This window comes from Thermobia domestica, chromosome 3 (genome assembly GCF_964235325.1).
Source record: "Thermobia domestica chromosome 3, izTheDome1.hap1.1, whole genome shotgun sequence".
In the NCBI taxonomy this organism is placed as follows: domain Eukaryota; kingdom Metazoa; phylum Arthropoda; class Insecta; order Zygentoma; family Lepismatidae; genus Thermobia; species Thermobia domestica.
Genome location: NC_137456.1, coordinates 135,183,211 through 135,204,200, shown reverse-complemented (window position 1 = coordinate 135,204,200; position 20,990 = coordinate 135,183,211). Strand labels below are relative to the sequence as shown.

The 20,990-nt window shown below is 36.0% G+C and overlaps 1 protein-coding gene across 3 annotated transcripts in view; it reads right to left on the bottom strand.

Moving 5' to 3' along the window:
• LOC145680758 (fatty acid hydroxylase domain-containing protein 2) overlaps positions 1–20,990 on the bottom strand; it is a 186,161-nt gene that overhangs the window by 135,896 nt on the left and 29,275 nt on the right. Inside the window, exon 3 of one of the 3 annotated variants that reach the window (XM_081751742.1) lies at positions 17,048–17,144. The exons of the other annotated variants lie outside the window; for them this stretch is intronic. The gene's annotated coding sequence lies outside the window, so the exon portion shown is untranslated. The remainder of the gene's footprint in view (positions 1–17,047; positions 17,145–20,990) is intronic. 3 annotated transcript variants of the gene reach the window in all.

Here is a 20,990-nt window from a genome sequence, read left to right as displayed (position 1 = left end):
CAAAAAGAAATCCTTACCTAGGAAAACTTCACAAAGAATATGGCCCGCTATAAACAATACCAACTCCACCCCCCCTGGTCTAGTGGCTAGCACGCCTGCCTTCTGTGGTACCGGGTCCAATTCCCGGTGGATTACTGTTGAACGATAAAAGTGGTTCGGATTCCACTATAATTAGTATCCACATCTCCCTTGCCCATTAAGGCATAACCGTGGAACGCTAAACTCAAGCAAACAAACAAACAATACTTAATTCCCGGCACTCTTTATTCTACATGCCATCTCTCAATTTTTCGATACAGCCCCCTTAGTACTATGAAACTCTCTTCTTCCATAGTGAAATGGAAAAAGATCATATAATTGCCACTACTTTACAAGAATATAAACCAAAAACGTCAGTAGAAAGCACATTATAAAATTTACTTTTTGAGGCTCGTTTTGGTGCCCCTCTTTCTCTGGCGCCCCGGGCAGTCGCCCGGCCCTTAGTCCGCCCTTGAAAGTACGGACGCATAACTAAGGACTGCGGAGGAGAGGTTAACCTTCATGTTATGCCACTGGTTTGACGTGTTTGAAATGTTCAGTAAGTGATCGGTTAGTGAAATAATTTCGACAGTTACTGATGTTTAAAGTTTAGCTAAGACAAAGCTACCTAATCAAATACATTTGATATCGCGATGTCACAGTTTGATTTTTCCTCACATAAAAAAGATAAAAACAATAGTAATAAAAACCCTTACTCGTACTGGGCTCCTAACTAACTAACAACCTAATTCTTACAGACTAGTTGCTCTGACCAACTGAGTTTCGATTTCTTACGCGAAAGAAGTCTGTTATATTAAGAGGCATGCTTTTCATTATCAAAACTGTTCGATGTAATACGAACATGGCTTAAGAACAGAGACGGAACTGAATTACCACTCGATTGATTTTGAGGGCAAATCACCAAAGCGTAAAGACGTAAGTTCAGCATGCATTTCTCTGGAGTTGTGTTCAGTATTCCTATCTGCCAGTCATGCTTGTTCGTAGGAGTAATATGTTACAAACCTGACCTTTCGATACAGCACAATAGCAAAAGAATAAAAGGGAAGGAATTCTTGCCCTTGTGAACGTTGGATACCACCATGTGCAATAAAACTGTCGCGTCTCCTTGAAGTGATATTTTATCGAAAATAACTCGTTTTCCTTTATATAGTCTATCCGAAGTTTTTGAGGGTTTCAAAATGAGGAAATGTTACTGACAAACAAGAACGCATTCAGGGGTGGGTCCAGGGGGTCCGGACCCCCTCTGAAACCCCAACTTTTCTGTAAATTTAGCCTAATTTTGGGGATTATCTTTTAAAATTTTATTATAATTTATCCTAATATTGAAGTCGGACCCCTCCCGAAATAAATTACTGCATACGTGTCTCTGACAATTTTCAATATATTCGTTAAATAATAAAGTAAAATAACTAAATTAGGAGCAAAAAGCTTAATTAATAATAATAATAATAATAATAATAATAATAATAATAATTGAAGCGAGCTTAACGAGTTTCAACTGTACGACTCAACCAACGTTTGGGTGCCTGTTCGTTCGTCTGCTCCTCTCATAAAAGACATTTCATTTTAATGAAACTAGTAAGTGCCTTCTTTTAGCTCTGCGGAGTAACTATTGCTTGGAATATGAATCTGCAAAACATAAGAGGTAAAATTAACCAAATGGTGCAAGTTTCCACTTATATATATAAAACAATTTTGCAATATCAACTACGTGAATCTTGTCCCATAAAGAAGCCGAAACCCCTACACCGAAGAGCCCTCCGAGATTTGATCATTGTCCACACGGACTGAAATCGTCATTTGAAGCCAAGACTTTAATATGAAGCCAATAATTTCTTTAAAATAGACGGAAAATTCGGAAGTTATAAGCATTTTCATATTTTTGCCTTTTCCCATAAGGGAGCCGTAGCCCCCTATACTGAAGAGCCCCCCCCCCCCCCGGAGATTTGATCATTGTCCACTCGGACTGAATTTGTCATTTGGAACCAACACTTTAATACGAAGCAAAATATTTCTTTAAAATAGACGAAAAATTCGAAAGTTATAAACATGTTAACAATTTTGCCTTTTCTCACAAGGGGGCCGTATTAGCCTACACTGAAGAGCCCCACGAGATTTGATCATTGACCACTTGGACTGAAACTCTCATTTGAAACCAAAACTTTAATATGAAGCCAAAAATTAAACTTTTACATCAATTTAAACTGACTGGGTTCCGGTTCCCCCCACTATTGTTTAGTTTAGTTAAGTGGTAATTTGTGACAGCTTCACATCATCAAAAGAATGTTTCACTTCCCCTCTCCTCCCCCAGGAGTTCGTGCTGGATCCACCACTGGAATCAATAGACACTCTTCCTATTCTTTTTGTCACCCTTGATTGTGTAGGGGCTCCTTCGTACAAATAAAGAAGCGGCAATATTACAATCAAGGGGCGCTATATATTAGGTATTCTTTTAGTTACCTACCCCTAACCGCACAGGGCCATCTTTCGTAGAATAAAAAATATTACGTGATATTCCAATCATGAAAGGGGAGAGGATGCTGTAAATATATTTCTTATTCATTTTGTCTGTCCTGCTTATCAAAAATTACTTTCTGTTGGAAGGGTACTGAATGAGAGGGGCAAAATAAAAAGTCGTACCCCCTCCTACGTGGTTGCTCAAATAAGTACTAAAGAAAGCATTTTAAACTAAGATATTTAAGATTTAAACTAGGAAACTAAGATATCCTTACATTATGTAAGGATGGCATATTCAGGATTATTATTATTATTATTATTATTATTATTATTATTATTATTATTATTATTATTATTATTATTATTATTATTTGAATGTTTTTGGAGCACCGAAATTTTGTGAGACGAACAACGATATGTAGAGGTTTAAGATGGGTGGTCATAGAGGAGGAAAAACAGGATTTTTCTCTGTCTGACTCTCTAACGTAAAGATTATGTGCTGAAGGTAAGAAGCATCATCATTCTACAATAGGTTGCTTTTACGTAGAATATCAATTACTTGAGTTCTCCTCCTTGGGTCTACTTACCTTATGTAGTAAATTCAAAACAATTTCAATTCAATACAAATACATTGTAAAACTTTTCCGTAATTAAACATCTAGGGAAAATTAAACATTTAATAGGGACATCTGTTATCAAAATATCCAAACACGTAGATAGAAGACTATCTAGTGAGAAATATTGTGAAACTTTATAAAATTCTCCAAATTAGAATTAACATTTACTGGGAAACATTCGTTATGCGCCAGCGAGCATATGGTGAGCAGTGAGCACAGGGGAAATAATTACGAAACTGTTTGCAAACAAAATTAGGGACGCTAGTGCAAGTGCGACAACGGCATTTTTTCTTTTTTTGGTATCGTCATGAGTTTTACACATACGTTACAATTTGATTCTTTCCCACATAAAAAAAATAAATAAAATAACCGTAGTGTAGTGATAAAAAAATGACAACGGCATTTCCAGGGAATCGAACCCGCTACCTTCAGCATACAGACTCGTTGCTTTAACTAACTGAGCTATTTGCTTTTTACGTGAACTGAGCCTGTTCCGGTAAAGACGATATTTCATTACGATCGTCCTACCAATTCGTCCTTTTCCATAGATAATTTCCACTATTTGCTCTATCTTTATGTTAATACTTAGCATATATTCATATATTTGGAGTTTGCAGATAATGCATATAATAAGACATACTAGAAATATTCGTTAAAAGTTTAGTTTGTAGATTTAATCCACATTTCTCTCAATGACATAGATGTCGCTGCTTCGTGTTGAAATGCAGAATTCCCTCGTGTTCTTGAAAATTTCCCACTTTAGCAGAGTTGGTAATTCTCGAGATTTCTGTCGATTTAATGTTTTTTGCTTCTAATTTCTTTATTTTAAGCTAATATCTAACACAAATATTAAAAACGGGTTTGTTATTAACCTGTCCTGCTGGGGAAACCTTCCGAAATTTCGAACATATAAAGAAAACGGAGATATTTTCAAAAAACTTCAAAATAAAGAGACGCGTCATTTATTTTGCTCATGGTAGTACGTGTCAAGTGAACGTTCGTAGAACACTCATTCGCACGTGAATGATAGTACAACATTTTGTTCAACAGATGTGTTTTGACTTCGACGCATCGCAAACTGTGTGATTGCAATAATATACACCGGTTTTGGTTAAAACAGCAAAGTTAAAAGTACAAGACATTTGTTTGTTCGTTCGTTATTTAGTGACCTTCGTTCTTAGTGAAAGAATAGATACAGTTTTCTTTTAAAAAAAAAAAAGTGTATTTTTAAAAATGTGAGTCCTATATTTCATTGCAATTGTTTTCTATTTTAAAATTAGAATAAAAAATAAGCTTAATGAATTAGCATAGGGGAAAACCAGTGATCGAGCTTTCATCTCTGTGAGAAGGAAATCAGTAATCACAGAAAAAATACCATGGTATTTTATATTTGCAAATAATAATAATAATAATAATAATAATAATAATAATAATAATAATAATAATAATAATAATAATAATAATAATAATAATATCTATGAGTGTGCCGCGAGAATTCAAGTTACACCCGTAGTGTGCCGCAAGTTGACAAAGGTTGGGAAACGCTGCTCTATTCAAACCGGCAATGGTTCAAACTAATCATTTCCGATATTAACATTTATCGCTATAGAACAAAAAAAAAAAAGTAAGAGATAGCGAGCGATAAGCGATTTTCTGTAACCGATTCAGGGTTTCAAGAGAACATATTGTCACAATACCGAAATCGAAGGTGGCTGAAATTTGTTACTATTTCCGGTTTCTATACTGATTTCTATAGCGCAAGAATGGTAGAAGATACTGGAATGCGGTTTTTGGAATAAATTCAGCGTCCCACGAGTATGTCTCATATCCTGCGATCAATTTAGTTTTCAAGAAGATAAATATATTGTCACAATCTGCAATATTTCACTGAAACCAAAAGTGGTTCAAATTTACTACTATTTCGGGTTTTAATACTGATTTTCATAGATCAAAATCAGTCAGAGATACTGAGATGGGTTTTCTTCCAATCTATTCAGCTTTTCAAGAATAGGTCCTATCCCCTCCGTTAACCCTCTATGCACGTCGAAAATGGTTTAACTTAACCATTTCCAGTCTCAACACTTATTGTCATAGTACAAAAATAGTAATAGATAGCCACAAGTAGTTTTCTGCATTCGATTCAGGGTCTCAAGAGAACACATCAATACGATCCGCAACACTACCGAAATCGGAAGTGGTTTAAATTTATTAGTACTTGCTATTTCAAATCTGACTTTCGTAGAGCAAAAACCGTAAGGAATATCGAGATGCAGTTTTTTTGCAATCGATTCAGCTTTTCAAGAATAAATCTCATCTCTTCCCTTAGCCCTCTATTCAAACCGGAAATGGTTCAAATTAGCGATTTCAGGTTTCAAAATTTATCGCATTAGAACAAAAACAGTGGCGGGTAAGAGGCACTTTTGATCTGAATTCAGTGTCCGAGAAGGCAGTTATATCTTTAATGGTATTACTCTATTGCAACTAGTAGTTATAGATGTACTACTTCACGTTTTGAGTTGTGAATTCACATACTTTGGAAGTCAACCATGAAACGAAACTCATTTGTTATTTATTTATTTACTAGCTGAAATGACACTTTTTCGCACGGAGAGTATAGGCTTATGGAAAGCATTTGAACACCTCCCTCTTAGGATACATATTTCAATGAAAGCGTAAAATTCGCAATGCCACTCCTTCCCATCCCATGCCAATGGGTGCTGAATTTGCACTTAAATGGAATTGTCACTTTTCATCTCAATGACCACAAAATCTTGGATTGGACACTAATGTCGGTTGTTACCGATTTTTACATATTAGAACGTGCCAACCTCCTATCGAAAATTATTAATATAATATCATAAGATACTTAAGAATCCTAAAGTTGGTAATCATGCCAAGTGTCATTTTAATTAGTTCAATAGTTATTACGTTATGAGGCCAGATAAAAAGTTAAACCTATATATATACACAAGATGTCCACATGAAACCTCCCTGATTACAAATATTAATTGCATGGAAACTATTAGTGCCAGAGAATAACGGTTTACGGCATCTTGAAGAGCAACTCAAACTGTTATTTGTTGTTGATTGTTATTTGTTGCAAGTGTTCAGTAACAACGTTCATATGAATTTTTGTTCTTTGTTACAGATGTTCATGAACAAAAATGACAATAGCACAAGAGAGCACATTGTGTGGTGTGGTTGGCTGACTAAACCACCAATTACCGTGCAAAGGAACTTTAGACGAAAGTACCAACGGGACCCACCAGACGTCAAGACCATTAAAACATGGTTTAAGAAGTTTTTAGCCACGCGAAATGTCAACCGACAACCTGGCTCGGGCAAACTACGAACGTCTGAGGAAACTGTGGATGAGGTCAGGGAGGCCTTCATTAGAAGCCCAACAAAGTCAGTTCACAGAGTGTTAACCAAGCTGAACATCCCATGTTCAACGGTCCATGAAGTACTCCACAAAAGACTGCGTTTGTATGCACGTAAGGTGCAAATCGTTCAGGCGCCACAGCCCGATGACTTTAAAAAAAATAACCAGGTTTGCAATTGAGATGCTGGAACGGATCGAGGATATCCCCAATTACTTGGGGAGGGTGTTTTTGAGTGATAAGGCAACCTTCCACACGTCAGGCAAGGTGAATCGTCACAATGTGGGTATTTGGGGTTCCGAACCACCATACGTTGTTCGTAAATATGTCAGAGATAGCGAGAAAGTGAATGTGTGGTGTGCTTTGGAACGCGACAGAATTATCGGGCCATTTTTCTTCGTGGAACACACAATAACTGGTCTCGTTTATCTGTACATGCTTGAACACTTTGCGTTTCAATAGCTACTCCCTTTGCAACCAAACGTGATATTGCAACAGGATGGTGCCCCACCGCACTGGAGTTTAGATGTTCGTAGGGATTTAGACCAAACGTTTCCACAGTGATGGACTGGATGCGATGGACCCATGCTTGGCCACCGCGATCTCCCCACATAACCCCTATGAATTTCTTCGTCACAAAATTGAAATGAAATGAAATTTTGAGTTTTACGTCCCACGAATATGCCGATTAGGCTAAAGGAGTCGGTGATAATGAGAAATGAATAAAATAGTGGAATGAAGAAAATGAGAGGAAACGGGAGAGCCCCGAGGAAACCCATGCATACGGTGTTTGTCCACCACAAAATTCACTTGGTTCGTCACAAAATTGACGCCATCAACTCGAACACACTGGACATGCTACACAACACATGACGAGAGATTGAATATCGACTAGACATTCTGAGAGCTACTAACGGGGACCAAATAGAAGTGCATATATAGACAAAAAAGAAAAACAGAGTTGCTCTTCAAGATGCCACATACCGTTATTCTCTGGCACTAATAGTTTCCATGCAATTAATATTTGTAATCAGGGAGGTTTCGTGTGGGCACCCTGTGTATATATACATATATATTCGATTTCTTGATGTTTTTGTTTTCTCAGTCGTTATTTCTTCCCCTTGCCCTACTCTCTCCAAGAACAGGATGGCTACAGGCCTGTATGTCATAATTGATTTGCTGACGTATATTCTGATAAAGGGTAATAACTTTGCAAAATAGGAAACGTTAAGAATTAAAACGAAAACAGAGAGATGTTACTGATAAACTAGACAAAGACATCGTACATTGTCTTCTGGCTGGTATTGTGTATTGTGATGAAAGTTATTCTTCCTATACATGACAAGCAGTGTACTTTTTTAGAAACTCGCATATAAAAACGTAAGTACTGTACGTGATAACTTACTGAATATATATGATTTTCTGTTCTCACATACATTTTTTTTTTCTAAGACACTTTAACTCGATAAGAAAAAAAATAGTAACTGAAACAGTCCTCTTCCCTCTTCAGTCATCATGAGTACTAACTTTGCTAAGTTTGTTGAATTTACCATATAGATGAGTATATTAACAAGAAATGCTACATGCAAGGATATATGACACACAGATCCGTTTCCTTGTTTGATAAAACAATTTTAAGACGCAATTGCTAACAGGGAGCAATGACACGCATATTAAATATATATTTATATAAAACACTATAGACCAAATTACATGATAATCAAACTGTGTTATGTGATTTTAGGATTTCAAATAGCCAATCCATATTCTAAAATGGATCTAACTTTCACTTTAACCCTTTAATGGGCATGCATGACCGTGTATATCTAATAAATATGATACTTACAAGGTACATTCGCGAAGTGTACCCTCCAGATTCGTGTAAAATTGATTCAAAGTTCTCCGCAGCCCAATGTGTATTGCACTAATTTTAGCGGTCCATATCGGTAATTTGCATATTTGTGGGCCTTCATATATATCCGGAATTCAATCATACACTACTATAACACTAGGACACAAAATTGTTTTTAGTGTCTTTAGATGTAACTGGTCATGAATGTGGGCATATGCAAAACAAATTGGACCAAGTACTGCTTCCCTGACACATGTTACCCATCTAGGCCGCCATCGTGGATCCGCCACTTTCGGTTTCTCAAATGGGAATAGGTGCAAGTATTACAAATATATATACAATATTCTCGGGATTCTTTTTTTCATCAAACACTGCGCCCCACCCTCCTGTCCGCTCTTATTGATGTTCTGTAATATGTTTGGTATACGAGTTTTTCTGGAGACTTCTACTCTCATTTATTTGATTGCTCTAGAATTTGTCGCTAAGCCACCAACAGTCTTGTCGAAAACTTTAAAACTGATCCAGAATCTTTTAAATATTTTTTCCTTGGTTTGATTTCTCAAAATTAATGATTGCTAAGTTTGAATTTATTATCTGCTATTTTGTCACTTTATCTATTTTGAATACAATGTGCTTTATACAGTAAGACAAAATCCCATCCATAAGTTAATATTAAATAGTTTTATTATACTTCTAAAAGTGTTTGAACTTTCTGAATCGTTAAAAGTTCCCTCGTGGCTAAGCGATTAGCGTACACACCTTTGGCGTGAGAGATCCACGTTCGATTCCCGGCGGGAGCTCATGTGGTTCGGACCCCAGGTTAAGCTGTAGGTCCACATCTCATATAGCCTCGCTCTAAAGTCAAAATTAAACCAAATCAAAACATTGTCAAGGACTGCAATGTAATTAGAGGTTGATTGAGTCATTTGAATTATCTGTTTCATTACATCACCCTAAGTGAATTCAAATTTCCCACAACATAAGGGGCCACGGTGGCTTACATCTGGTATGAGGTATTTATCGTTGTGCTGGACAAACATCGCATGTGTGAGTTCTCCAGTTTCCTCCCAGTTAATTCATTCTCATAATCACTCTCCTTAAACCTCCCTGAAACTGGAAGGTTTCATTTCTTTCTCTTTTTAATTTTTCCGACAAAACTTAATCGCACCAATAATGCGTGACAATTACTTTTGTTAATAAGTTTTCCATGTCTACATATAGGCATCCTATAATCATCATAAAGCTATACACACTTCAGTTCTCCTAACACAGAGGAGGTCATGTCATTACCTGAATGATTTTCTGACAAGCTATATATCCCTCTCCATCAAAGTGTTTCAAGATTTCTATGTCAGTTTTATTCCACTTGTCTTCTCCATCGAATAAAATGTTCGAAAAGCAAGAGCGCATTCCCTACAAGATAGCTGCACATTTATTTTCACTTTTCGCACACGCTTTTATTTCACTTTGAGTGTATTCTTGTTGGATAAATAGCTCACGTCACATTAATGCCACCTGCCGGCCGGATTCAACTATTGTGAGAGAGCAAAGAGAACTAAAAATGAAAACTATTTCTATCCCTAGTTCTTCGCTCTACAAGGTTTTACTTTGCTCCGTCAGACAGCACACAGCGCCAAATGCGTCAGTTCTCAACATTACTGTGTCCATTCTCAATAAAATCAGTCGTTTCGTTACACTTCCTCAACCTCCACAGTTTTAAAGTTTGAAGATTGGGATAATGTTAAAGTGACAAGACAATGTCCGCAGCCAAAATCCAGCCATCGCTACGAGTATGTTGCCAAATTTTGTCTGACTCATGAACCTGCATAACCAGTAGACTTAACTCCCAATTCGGTTCGGTTTTACTGTGGCGTTAAAAACAAAGAAAGCATTTAGAAACTGTATCAGTTAATGTATTGCTATATTATTGTTATAATTCCAGTTCTTTCCGGTAACGGGTGATCACATGACTGACTGGTGTGAGGTGCAGGTAGCCAGAGCCAAACTAAGGATACCAGAAAAACACCACCACAATAAAATTACTAAAAATAAGGTGGAGTGGCTGGGAATATTCAAACTAAGGACAAGATTTACATAAAATGCAAATTAAATGCATCTGCATACATAATTCCCTGCTTGGAGATAAAGTTGATCTCCTGTAGAAGCCACCACTGCCACAGGTAAAGTCGGTAGAGCATATGAAAATTAATTAAAAATGAACAACAGATCTCAGGGTACTCTGTACGACAGTCATGGTCTAGAAGCTACTTATAGTGAGTTTTCCGCAATAACAATAGGTTAAAAAAAACTACTTTAAACAAACAGGTAGCAGCCTGTTTAATTACTCACTATACTCATGACTGTGTTCTTTTAGTTCTATGGGCGTAATTCTCCCTGGGCCCCATTCAGGGAGATGGTCAGTTGTACTAAGACAAGGAGAAATGTTTCCTTGACTCACACTCCTGAAAACAAAACATTGGAATTAGTATCAGGTACTCACCCTGCAGGAAAAACAGACCTCTAGAAATACTTTGGATAGATGGCGGTTTATTTCTGTCTTGGTAGACCATTGGTGAATGTTGACACACGTTTAACACTTCATTTTATACACAGATATTGAATTTCTCCTTTTTATGGTGCACCACTCACACACACTCTGAACTTAAATTTCCACACAACATTGCCACTGTTAGCTTTTAAAAAAAGAATAAAATAAAAGAGGATATGTTGAACTTGAATTACACAGGAGATCTGTTTGATCTCGGAAATTATTGGATATTCTACATTAACCCTTAATTAGTCGCATGCGGAATTTTGTTCCGCACTTTTACATTTTTCTTTTTGTTTTCCTTACTTTTGATTGCATGCCTTTGAACTTTTGACTAGCTGTCTTTTAATGTTTCATGATTAAACAACAATACATATTTGAATTGTTGCCCAAGCCACTAGTGAATATTTTGTTATTTATTTTGGAGTGGTGCATTTTGCGGAGCAAAGTTCCGCGCGCGACTAAATAAGTTACCCTTTTTTTCTTCTACAAATTTTACGCTTTCTTTCAATTTATTGTTTTCAGCCGACAACAATGAAGCGATTCGGTGACTACAAAACATATCACAAGCAAGCCCCACCACCACACTTTTTAAAATTTATTTTACAAAAATATAATTTCAGGTGCAGTTCATTTGTAAGCAACTGAACTTATATGCGGTTCATATGTGCATTGTGCGCTCTGAAAATAAATAGGTATACATAGAGAAGAGAGTCAGCCTTTTCTTTCAAAATGGATCATCATGAACGTGATATGGACAGAATTAGAAACATGTTGCTGGAAGTTCTGGCTGAAGACGACAATTTAGATGTACCGGATATGGAAGATGGCCATGAAGAAGATATCAATGAAGAAAGCGACCATATCTCTGCAAGTGAAGAATGAGCAGATGAATGTGAAGTGTTGCCACAAGCAGATCATGTGGAACCACTCTCAAATACTACTGCACGGGGACCATATCTTCTAGCAAAGGACAATGTCACTAAATGGTACGCACATGCTCCACGGCAAAATATACGAAGAATAAGTCAGAATATTTTGACCCATTTACCAGGAGTCAAAGGACATGCGAAAGAAGCGAAAACGCCGAGCGAATGTTGGAGTTTGTTCTTTAGTACATCTATGTTCGAAAGAATCGTTGAATTTACAAACCAGTGGATTGAAACACATAGGAACACTTATAACAGTGAAAGAGATGCTGAAAATACTAATATAATAGAAGTAAAGGCCTTGCTGGGCCTTCTATATCTTGCAGGAGGACTGAAGTCATCTCATGCTAATCTGAACAATCTCTATGCAAAGGATGGGACTTGAAGATGAGTATATATAAGTAGTATGGATATATTAACCCAGAGGAAAAAGCATAATTTATATGAAAGTATCAAAATACATAAAAACTATATTTCTTATCAGGTCTAACTAAACATGTCATTATTCTTGTTGTTTGAGAAAAAGCAAAATAGTTTCTTCATTGTTTATGTACTTATTTCTAATATATTTTTATATTAGTTTAGGTCTTCAATAGCATAAAATAAATTAAGACACCTATAAAAACAAATATTTTAACTTCAAATTAAATAAAAATTAAAAGAAACAAATATTATACGAGTTTTACTATGTAGTTATTATGCGGAACAAAATTCCGCACGCGACTAATTAAGTAACTTTTTTCACGCGACTAGTTAAGGGTTAAATATGAGCTCCTCATTATTTTTGAGTTCAATGTCTCTGACTGTCTCTCAGAGAGGAGGATCGTAATATCATAAACACAATAATACACACTTTTATGTAAAAAAAAAATAAAAATAAAAAATAAAAAAATAAGGAAATTGATCAATATTTATATGTATTCGTTGCACTGTTCCTTTATCAGATGTGACACACAGTTCCTGCTGGAAATCACCACGGTTGTGTTCCACATTATCATTCCACTGAAACCAAGAAATGTATCTGACGATTTTGATCAGCGGGACGACAAACTATGCTGAAGCTGACATACTAAATATCAGTAAAACAAGCAATTTAACTAATGCTTGTGTCCTTGTACTATAGTCCAAGGAGGCACTGCCTTAATAGCTTGGCAGGCCTGAAATCTCTCAGATAGAGATTTTATATATATTATTCTACTACTTCCATACCAGAAGTTGTTAACTGCACTACTGTGCTAAAGAGAAAGTTTCTAGACAAATAACGTCTATCTAGGGCGGTTGCCTAACAGATAGCAAGGAGCTATAGATAAAATTCTAATGGTAACTTTCATGATCATATGTCGTAATTGAATATGAGTCAGTTTAAACAATTTTGAAAGTTAGCACTGTTCGAAAACACTTGAATCAAGTCACAATAACATTGATGAGTCGTAGCACTCGTCACTAAAACAAAATAGTGCCCGATACATGTCGTTACATGTATATTCACAGGAATTCCACGGGAGAAACGATTCTCACACTTTTTCCTGGGTCAAACTGCCCGGTACTTGGGAAGTATAGGAGACTTCCCAACACAATTGTAAGACGTGTACTCTCTTCGAGCTATTTAGCAACTATCCCTGTTCAGCCACTGAACAAGCATATTAAACTATGCCAAGTCTAAGAAAAGAAGGACTCGCTCTTCCTTGAGGCTTCCAACAAAGGGTTTAATGCCGCTGGCTATAACTACTGGGTGGTCTTCTCCAAACAGACCACGGAAAACTTGCTCTAACTGCATAGTTCACCGGAATCCTTTGGTAAGTGCTGCCATCATGTTGCAATGGCGAACATTTAAAAGCTTCTGATCAAAACAGAAGTCCATAGAATTTATACATAAACATAACTATTTTCACTTAGAACGAACACTTAGCATAATAGAAACACATGATAGTATATACAAAATTAAAGAAAAATATACACAGAATACATTTATATTATTGTAATAAACTGTCATCTCTCGTAGTACTTGAAGGAAGTCCATCTTCCTTTGGCTTCCCTTCAAACTGTCTGTTACCAATTCGCAGCCATGTTTGTAGGAGAGAGAGAGAAGAAAACATCTTTGGTTACTATTAATTTTGAAAAATGCAAGAGCCAAATGTCTTGAACGCAAGGGAAACACGTTGACAAAAATAGTCATGAATTTAGAACGGTATTTCCAAGAACTAGTGAGCGTAATATGTTAATATTAATATTTTACATATAAAATGAATCAAAATAAAGTACAAATTTTCAAAACTGCTGTGCATCCTGGGAAAAACTTCTAGGCCCGTTCGCTGACGGAGTACCGGACATTGGTGAAGGGGGGTGGAATGACGCTATGAGCTCGCTACTCGAGAAATTCTTGTAAAACGCAAAGAAATCACACCTATACAAATTCAAAATCTAGCATGTTGACGCTAAAATTTTTACAACATTTTCAACAAAGGATGTTGAGCGTCAGTCAGCAATATATCCAATTCAGCTTTGCTTTACTAGAGGAAGTGAACAGGATCCTTCCTATATGTAATGAGTCATATTCTCTTGCTCATTTAGTAATTTCCTGCAACCGTGAGTTGTCATAGACCTCACATACAGTTCTCCAGGCGGCGAAGAGTCGCCAGAAAAAAAAAAATTCTCTGTCAGCGTAGCTTCATCTCCCCCAAGTTCCAACTTCAATGCATGAATCCATAGGATATGCCTTTATTCCTTCTTTAATTAATCAAATGTAGTATATTATTATAACTATCTCACTTCATTTCCATATGTAGTATGTACAATACAATGTCCCAGTAATGAGATGCACGCAATAAAATAAAATTTCATAAGCCTATAAAGGAAATAACATACATGATTAAATACAATATACATCAATATTGTATTAATATTTCCATACTACGCTCGGTGTTTCTCATTTTTATTCATAATAACTAGATAATATTTAATAGGCACACTAATTTCAAAGCAATTAATTTTACCACAAATTAATATATTTACATAATAGTATGTAAATGTGCCCCTCATCTGCATTTTGATACGCAGATGAAGGAGATGGACTCGGCCTTCTACACTGGTCCATATTAAATACCGCGCATGATTATACCTGCTATCTTGATTACCGCAAAATAAAACGCAAATTTTCCGTTGTGTTGATATAAACCGTTACGGAATGTAGTCTCTGGACTCGGCTCACTATCCTCAATGAAGCTTATGTTAAGTAAGGCCCGTACTTCCTCAAGTTTGGTCTCGCAATCATCAATGAGGTTCGCACTCGCTCGATCTTTTCTCACTAACTTAACTGGGTGCACTCAATTATTGAGTTCGCAAGCAGCTAAGAAAGTAATGGTTGCTGCACTTAACATAATCACAACCTCAGATGGTCAACGTACATTCCAATGCCAAAACTCAACTACAGCAGATACCAAGGACAACAATACCAGAGAGAGAAGTAAAAAGCCTTTGGAATCTGTGCCTGCTGAAAACCAGTGATAATCAGACCACAACAAGGGGATCAAGATTATTCGTTGCATGCCTTAAAACTAAGACTCCCAATAAACAAATAACACCTCCAATTACGAATAACTAACCAAATTATACCATCCAACAGTTTAAAGTTAGATTCAATGCAAACAATAACATACTCCTTTACCTGGATTTCTGCTACCTTTTCTAGTGAAATTTTGCCGGGTAAATATTTGTGATTACGAATCACCGTTAAGAGGTGTTCCTTAACTTCCTCCCACTACTCAAGTCAATGATGAAAAAATTCATGTGCTTATATCCAATTTTACTTTTCTTTCTCATCTAAAAACAATACTCTGTTTGGTATATATCTGAGAATAAAAGCCGGTACATAAGGAGCTTTAGGACCTTACACCGGTGGGCTTTAGGACGCAGGTTGCGACATAAGAACTTTACGGGGCATAATTTTCATTGAAAATGGCAGTACCGAACTTTAATTATACCATAATGACGTTATTAAAAACGACACGGAGTTCCGAAATTAAATAAAATTTAGTATACAAAGCAGGAGTAAAAGTGAGGGTGAACGCGGGAGCACGCCGTCCCCCCTCCCGCTTTCGAAATAATTTCTAAGGCGTCCCTCCACTTCCTAGGAAATTACAATTGGCAAAGATAGGCACGCACGTCGTGCGTCCCCCTACCTTTTCAGATCCACTTTTACTCCTGATACAAAGTAAGTTATTTTTATTTTGTCACAACCAACTCCGGTCTCGTACTTGTTGAGGAACGATGGACACCGCTACTGGTACGTGTACACAACCCACGTCTGACATGTTGCTTTATGTTTGCTAAATGCATGTAGGAGTGTACATACATATTAGTTGGCCCCTCATTCGTCAAGAGCGTTTTTTTTTTTTTTTTTGTTTTTTAACTGCGAGGGGGAACTTTTTTCTTCTAAATTATCTTCCGATTAAACCCAAGAGGTTAGCCTGAGAAAATGAAATGAAATCTTTAAGTTTTACGTCCCACGAGCACGATGTAGGTTAGCCTGAGAGTTCGGGCATCTCCGGTATGAAAACGTGCGTCTCTTCACCTTTATTGCTTCCATTCACTCATGCAAACGAGTAAACGTGATGTGTAGACAAGACAGAATTTTGTTATTTTTACTTTTAAAAAATGACCCTTGATGTCCAATAGAATATAACGCACAAAGTTTGGTATTTTGAATTTCTTGCTTCAAAGAATACTAACTTATCATTTACTTACATTAATTCAGTACAGATGCAGGAATATGCGTAAAATAATGCCCGCGGTAACTTAGTTGATTTTGAGTTTATCGTCCCGTTCAGCAGCGAGGCTATATGAGACGTGGACCTACTGATTAACGTGGAATCCGAACCACATGAGCTCCCGCCGGGAATCGAACCCGGGTCTCCCACGCCAAAGGCGCGTACGCTAACCGCTTAGCCACGGAGGAGCTCTCCGCGGTAACTTAGGAACAGTTCCTATTTTATTTGTATTTCTTAACAAAGTTCTACATACAAGCGCACTAATATTTTATACTGGAAATATTAATAATTAAAAGAAATATTTGAAATCGTCCAACCCCTATATATTAGTTAGCATCCCGGAATTTTGTTAGTTGATAGAATTGAGAAAAACTATATAATAAAATTTTAAAATACGACCGTCTTCAGTATTCGAACGTTGGATTTTCCTACTCCGAAGCGCGAACGCTAATCACTTACCTATGCTCACTTTAACTTGAAACAGAGTCCAAGCGTATTTGTCCTTTCATTTAGTTCACTGAATCATTAGAAAAATAATAGATGTATTTAACAATATCTGAAAAATACCGAGACATCTGATAAAAATATTAAACCAGATATTAATCTTGAAGACTATGCTTATATGGAAGACAATAGGTAAAACTGAAATTCTGACTCTACTTAGAATAAAGAAGCTTTACACTTCAATAATATGCTAAAGCAAATAATAATCTTATAATTACCTTAAACATAACAATATTTCACTTTTTAAAAACAGAACTGGCAAAAAGACAAGTTTCGAAAATAACATACACACTGCTAGTAGATATTTATTACATTCAACAGTCGTGACTGAGTAAAATTCCGAGAATAGTAATGCATTGATACGTAATAAATTTTGTTTCTTTATCCCATTTGAATTTCCATCTATGTTCTACATATGTCAGTAATAAAAAGCTTACAGAAAGCAATAAAGCACTGAATGCATTTTTATTTCATTATGTTTCTGACTCAACATCATGTGAGCTTTTTATATATCTATCTCAATGAAAGTTTGTCACCATTTTATGGCAAAAAACACTACGCTATATGAACCACGTAGAACTTTCACATGACATACTGAAAAGAAACAAAAGAAAATGAACATAAACAGCACATATTGATCCAGCAATAACTGGTAACGACAAAAAAATTAAATAAAGAAATAAAAAATAAGAAATCAAAATAATGAAAAAATCTTTCATTTCTAATACTCCCTCTACCCTCTTAAAGCTTGGAATGCTATACCTCAAATTAATGATTTTTGTAATAAAATACTTCAATTATTAGAAAGAAAGAAAGAACCAGCTAATGATTCAACTTGGTTGGTTTAGCTTTCTTAAACTTGAATTAAATTAGTTATTGGTTATAGTTATTAAAATTAGTAATAGCGAGTACTTCAAGAAAGGGATATGATTGTAAATAATATTTTTGTTGAGCTCTCCCAATCACTAATGTCAACAAAAATTTAAAATTTCATTACCTACAAAACAGAAGAAAACAATAGAAGACATAGGAAATCTTATAGAACACCTGCATCTGTCGACAGATATCATAGCAAAAACGGTACGGGAGAGCAAGAAGCGGTTACTTGGAATCGATTCAGTATCCCATAACATGTTCCCATCTCCTCCATTAACTCACTATTCAAACCGACAGTGATAGAAATCAACTGTTTCCAGTTTCAACGTTTATCGCTATACAACAAAAATAGTACTAGATAGCAGTGGCGGCTAATGTTAGCGTTGCAGCGTTGCGCAACGACCAAAGTATTACAAGAAAAATATGATCATCAATAGCAGTAGACAGAAAAAATATTTTTTTAATACTCGCATGTATACACTTTAAATAACATATTTTTTTACTTCTGAAACTGTCAGTTCCGTTAATCCGTTTTAAAAAGCGAAAAATAATCCGTCACAGAGTCTCTAATTTATAATGTGTTGTAGCGAGCATACAACGACCAGATTCCTTCAACCCGGCAATTGGAGCAAATGTTAAGTCTCCTTTCCCCTATCTCAGAAGTTAAAGGGACTGGTCGTTGCAGTGCTTCTGCAACACAACACGGTTTCCAGTGAACGAGAACGTTCTTCGCGCTAAATAAGATTTCTGAATTTTCTTTCACTAGCAATTAACAAATGGAATTTGTTTTTATGAAATCATATTTTCAAATTACGGGACCATACTGAAGCAGATCAATATAATGACAATTAAAAAAAGTGATTGCAGAATTACAAAATAAGAAAGAAAATATCTAATAGAGGAGAAAACAAATGAAAGTAGACCCGATTTACAAGTTAATTCTTAGCTTATATTGATAATGAAGGCTTCTTCTACAGTAATTTGTGAATCAAATATTAATAAGTTAGTATGTAGAATCGCCCCCCCCCCCCTCTGTGGATAGAATTTGAGTATAAACATATTTCTTTTATAAATAAGTATATTTTATACTCTTGATAATTTCCACATAAAACTGTATGACGGGGAACGCCATATTGAATTTGGGACTAGTTAACAATGCTCAGGGGCGTATCAACGAGGGGGGTCCACCGGGTCCGGACCTCCCACAAATTTCGAAGCTTGACTAACATTTGTAGACTTTCTTAACGAACTACACTTGTTTAACAGAGAAACGATTGATGTAGGCTAAATATTTTATTTTACGCCTCATCATGTATTCTTTCTTTTCTTATAGAAATAATCGTTCTATCATTTTTTCTAAAAATATAGGTGACAGTAAGTAAGAATTACTTATCGTCTTTTCGGGTGCAATATAAGACAGGTTCCATATTATGTAGACGTATTGGACCTCCCTCAAATACTTTGGACCCCTCCCAGTTAACATTCCTGAGTGTAGAACTGGCAGTGCTGTTTGTTTTGATGTTCTTTGATTTTTGACTTCTGTTACATGCTGATCCTTCATCTGGCGAGTTTCGAGGTTTCCTTTCCAGAACATACCACATTGGTAAGCGTTGTTTCGCCTCATGTGGAAGTATATTGTGTTCTCGTGCATTACATAACAACCAAGACGGATTATTTGGAATGTAGTTTTTTTTTTTCTCTTTTACGCACATGTGTATGTATTGATGTATGAATATGTGACATTCGGAATTCATATACCAGTACCTATTTTGTATCAGCTGTTTTGTTTTTTAGTTATTAGGTTTAATTTTTTGTGTGTACTTTAATTCTGTAAATAATCTACAAATTCTGAATGAATTGTATACCATGACTTCTGTAAATAACTTACAAAAAACATTGACCAGCTTTCAACTGAGGAAAAATTCGCAATTAACGAATTAAGACTTAGACAAAACAAGCAAAGGGCAATTCAGGAGAGTGTTCGAAAAAAAAAATCCAGTTTAAATTTACAGGATATCTTATTGCAGTAGTGTTGTTTGCACTAGATACATTTTCTCAATATATTTTAAATTTTCCTGGATAAACTTTGAATAAAGTGTGTTCAATGTACATTTTTTTTATAACACTAATCTCTGCTACGAACTCTCTTCAGTCAACGCTGAAGAGGAATTCGGATCACTGTGAGGGACTGAGTTTGCTAGAATGAATCGTTCGCAATAATCTAGAAAAAATATTCAGTGAATCTACAAAGCTTCTGAAATTAATATTAATTGCAGTGGTGCCCATCCCCCCTCATGTCCATGACGCACCCCCCCTCAACTCTCTATCCGTAGGTGTTCCTCCATGAAAAAAAAATCTTTTCGATTAATTTTTACACACCCTTAAACATATTTATATAGATTTTTAACCCCCCCCAAATATTTCAATGACGCAGTTTGCGTCATAGCCTTTCCCCTTGTGGGCACCCCTGTTAATTGTACCTATGGCGTCAACAAAAAACTAAAAGCTGTTTCCACCTAAGAAAGAATTGACACTTTCAAGGAACTGAATGTCCCAAGAAAGGTTATCGCCATTGGTTATGCTTTCCATCGAAAAAGACCTGACAACAAGAATACCAGAGTTCAACCAGCATGTATTAGACAGATTTGCTCCAATCAAAGAGAGAAAATAAACTTACTAATTAATTAAGGTGATTAATCGGATAAAATGTTCTGCATTTTTTTATTTTTTAAAAACAGAACTTTATTTAATTTAACATGTCACATAGCATTTGCACCTAAAGTTATGCTGATTAGTCAATGAGTCAACTGTATATCTTCTGTCTCTTATCGTTCGTACTGCAACACCCGAAACCACAATCCACCGGCCGCCACTGCTAGATAGCGAGAATCAGTTTTTTGGAATCGATTCAGCATCCGAAGAATAGATTTCATTTCAATCCTTTTTTTACTACTGATACCGAAAGTGAAAGAAATTTAATACTGCTTTCCGGTCTCTCCATAAAATGGAAAGGAAAATTGAG